The 4,426-nt window shown below is 47.3% G+C and overlaps 1 pseudogene; it reads left to right on the top strand.

The window, feature by feature from the left end:
- Positions 1-2,082: 2,082 nt before the first annotated feature.
- Positions 2,083-4,134, top strand: LOC105090663 (7SK snRNA methylphosphate capping enzyme-like; annotated as a pseudogene).
- The last annotated feature ends 292 nt before the right edge of the window (positions 4,135-4,426 follow it).

Below are 4,426 nucleotides of genomic sequence, written 5' to 3'. Positions count from 1 at the left end.
ATAGTACATATTTCACACACAAAAAAGTTACAATCTATGTTATGTAATGGAAGCCAGTTAGATGACAACTGTTTTTATTTACTTTTTCATCTATCCATCCAATCATTGATTGGCAAGTAATATTAGAGGTCTCTTGGATGTCCAGGTTAGGTGGGATGGGAGGGGAATGCAGTGGTTAAAGTTGATATGGTCTCACTGTGGTTTAAGGATCTTAGTTAGTTTAGAAATAAACTACAGGAAGCATCCTAGAGTGTAGGATAATTTGACACAAGCATCCAAGTTTCTGGTGAGAGATGGTCATAGATAGATGTGATGACATGAGATTTTAAGATTTTATTTTGATCTGCATTATGTTCCCAACAGTTTCCCATGAAAACCTTATCTGTTTCATCAGAAAGATACATATCTGCCTATTTATTACGACTGTGAGGAAACAAACTTCCAACTTAAATAGTATTTTGTTTCATTATTTAATATAAACACAAGAACATGAAAGACCTGGGAATAGCACCTAATAGCAACATAGACTGAAGGCAGAAGTAACAGACTAGCAGTTCAGATGTGGCACTAAAAAGCCTAGATTTCTCTCCCTGATAAATTCATTCTTAAGGAAAGTAACTATAGAAAATTAAACACTGGGTAGTTACATTGTGCACTTCTCTTAGACTGCAGCTGAAAGAGATACATGGAGATGAAAGCCCTGTAAACAACTGGCTCTGGTGCTCTTTCATGGAAAATTATGCTTATAAATTTAGCGTACAAGTAGATCACTTTTTAAGTTTAAGACTCCAAAGGTGAAGGATTTCGAGAGGATTCAGAATCTTAAGAGTTTCATTTGAAGCTCCATTTTACTCAGACTATACCCAGAGGATGCTATTTATCCCTTCTTTGCCTAAGTATCCTTACAGAGAAGATGAAAAGATCCATTGCTTATAAAACTCCATGGTGAGGTAAAAAGACCTATAGAAGTGTATTTCAAAGGAATTCCTATAAGATGTTTAAAATAGAGGCTTTTTAAAAATTCTCTGCATGGTATCTATATAATATGACTATCCTGTATTTTTAAGTAAGTTTATGTTATTCTTAAAAAGATCAATGTAGTAAGAATTGCTTTGTAAATTTAATTTACAAATTGGAATCCAAACTCAAAGTATTAAAATATGTCATTTTTTTTCTGTTAAAATAATTTTATTTTCTCTTTTAAAGAAGAAATAGAAGATTTAAAAGTTCAATAAAAATTTTGAATTCAAGATGGTGGTCTGAAAAATTACATTTAGAGTTGTTTCCTCCCAAACATCCCAGTGAAAAAACAGTAAATAGTTACAAAATGGAAACAGGGAATAAATTCAGAAAAACACAGAGAAAATTGTAAACTTGTCTTAGCTTACTTAGGCTGCTATAACAAAATAACATAGGCTGGGTACTTATAAACAGCAAATATTTATTTCTCACATTTATGGAGGCTGGGAAATCCAACATCATGGCATTAGAAGGTTTGGTGTCTAGTAAGGGCCCATTTCTTAGGATGGGTGGCTTTTTACTGAAATCTCACACAGTGAAGGGGTAAGGGATCTCTCTAGATTTTTTTCTTTTTAAAAAAAAAAAAAAAAGCACACTGATCCCAATCACAAGGGCCCAGCCCTCATGACCTAATAACCTCCCAAAGACCTCATTTCCTAATACTATCTCTTGGGGATTAAGTTTCAACATATGAATTCTTGGGAGACATAAAAAGTGAGACCATAGCACACCTGTACCAGGTGTTTTGTTTTGTTTTGTTTTTAGTAAATCTCCAGATACCACGGAGCAGATGGGATTGAGAAAATAAATAAACCAAATTGAAGAAAATCAGAGACCAAAATAGGCACAGAGAAATCTCCAACAGGTATAGAATTCATTCTGCTCAATGGACGCAACTACATTTACAGTCAGCAGGTACAAAGGATTGTGTCCAAGCAGCTAGGTGAGTGTGATTTTCTCATTAAAACTACAGTGAGAAGGAAGGGAGCGGGGTCTAGGAAGGGGGGTTAAGTCCCCTGGTCCCCCCGGTTGCCCTCGACTGGGACAGAATAAGAAGAGGAAATGATCGAGATGGTGGCGGAGAAGGAGTGGTTTCTGGTGCCAGCCCCGCCGCCGCTGCTGCCCAGAGATGAGTCGGGCGGAGGGGGGCAGCCGCACGGTGCAACCGCACCAAGAGGCTGCCTTCGGGGAGCTCCACGGCGAGACACAGCGTGGGCCGGGCCGCACGTGCACTCGGCGGGCTCCCCGGCTCCTGGGACTAGCAAGGAGAGCCCCCTGGGGCGCCAGTCACAGCAGCAACTAGGGGCGGCCCCCAGGCGCAGGCGCACGGGGAGGCCCGCTTGTGGGATCCCCACTGGCGAGCCGCTCCCCCAGATGTGGGGGAGGAGCGAGGAGGAGCAGGTGAAGCAGAACTGGACCCTGTAATGGCTATCAGCCCCACCTGGGGGACGTGGTGGGGAAGAGGAGAAATAGCTGTAATGTAGGGGGAGGTGGTGGAGGCTTCAAATATCCGGCCTTCAAGAGGCGCAGGCGGGTTAATTCGGACTGTGACTGTCTTACCTTCCAACTTCCTCCGGGGGGTGGAGGGGGCAATATCTTTGATCAGCTGAACCGGAATAGTCTCCTGGATGAGGAAGTGAGCCGTGCACTCAATGCAGAGACTCCTAAGGCATCCCCACTTTTGGCCAAGGGGCGAGATTCAGTGGAGACCCTCATCCCCAAAGATATTACTGACCCTCTCAGTCTGAATACTTGCACTGATAAGGCCCAAGTAGTTCTTGCTTCACCACTCAAGACTGGCCGGAAGAGGCATAGACACCGGGGACAGCACAACCACCAGCAGCAGTAGCAGCTGGCAACTGGAGGGAACGACAGCCACTCTGTGCTGCCCACAGCCCCCCTCATTCCCTCACTCCATGGGGAGGGCACCACACAGCAGCAGCAGCATAGGGGCCAGAACCGGGACGTCCCCCAACCCTATGAACTCAACACAGACATCAACTTCAGGGATGAGGTCGTGTCATCCCTTCCATCTGCCCTGCAGGGTCCCTCAGGCTCCCTTTCAGCCCCTCCAGCTGCCTCACTTACCTCTGCACCCCGTCTTCCTGCTCACAACATCGCAAATGTCGCAGGACTTCCAGCAAGTCAGAGGCAGGGGTTCGGGGTGGAGGCCAGGGTCCCAAGAAAAAGGGCCGAGGGAGTGGGGGAGGCCGCCACCAGGTCCACCCACTACCTGCAGCAGGTTTCAAAAAGCAGCAGCGCAAGTTCCAGTATGGGAATTACTGCAAGTACTATGGGTACCGCAATCCTTCTTGTGAGGAGGGGCGCCTTCGGGTGTTGAAGCCTGAGTGGTTTCGGGGTCGGGACGTCCTAGATCTGGGCTGCAGTGTGGGCCACCTGACCCTGAGCATTGCCTGTAAATGGGGCCTATCCCGCATGGTGGGCCTGTATATTGATGCCCTGCTCATCCACTCCGTCCGCCAAAACATCTGACACTACCTGTCTGAAGAGCTGCGCCTGCCACCCGAGACTTCTGAAGGGGACCCAGGAGCAGAGAGTAAGGAAGGGACCACAACTGTCTGAAAGAGGAGCTGCTTCCCAGCCTCAATGTCAGCCAGTCAGGGTCCCATTGCTGCACCCCAAGGGCCCTTGGATGGAGCTGACACATCCATCTTCCCCAACAATGTTGTCTTTGTCACGGGTAACTATGTGCTGGATCGAGATGAGCTGGTGGAGGCCCAGACACCTGAGCGATGTGGTACTCTTCCTCAGCCTCACCAAGTGGGTGCATCTGAACTGAGGAGACGAGGGGCTGAAGCATATGTTTTGCCAGATCTACCAGCACCTACATCCTGCAGGCATCCTAGTCCTGGAGCCCCAACCTTGGTCATTTTATGGCAAGAGAAAGACCCTTATGGAAACAATCTACAAGAACTACTATCGAATCCAGCTGAAGCCAGAGCAGTTCAGTTCCTACCTGACATCCCAGAGGTGGGCTTCTCCAGCTATGAGCTCGTGGCCACACCCCACAACATCTCCAAAGGCTTCCAGCGTCCTGTGTACCTGTTCCACAAGGCCTGTTTCCCCAGCCACTAAGTGGCCCCCTGAACAGAAAGTGTGCAGAAGACGCCTGCTGCTCCTAAGGACCTGGGAGAAGAGGAAAGTATCCCAAGGTCTTTCCTTTCTGGCTCCAAAAATAGTTTCCTTTCTTGGATCTGCAAGAAAGCTTTTCCTGTGTGCTGCCCCAGCCTCTTCCCTACATCTCTGGCACCTAAGCAGCAAGCCCAGCTGTGCTGGAGTTACCATCATCTTCCTCTCCCCTAGCGCACTGGGCTGGATGACATGGACTGTTTGCTGACCTCCATTCTCCTAGGGCACGGGAGGTGGGGGGTATCAAGTTCTCTAG

The sequence above is a fragment of the Camelus dromedarius genome, chromosome 3 (genome assembly GCF_036321535.1).
Source record: "Camelus dromedarius isolate mCamDro1 chromosome 3, mCamDro1.pat, whole genome shotgun sequence".
Classification (NCBI taxonomy): Eukaryota; Metazoa; Chordata; class Mammalia; order Artiodactyla; family Camelidae; genus Camelus; species Camelus dromedarius.
Note: the sequence above shows the minus strand (reverse complement) of the source record. Positions and strands in the feature narration are given on the sequence as shown.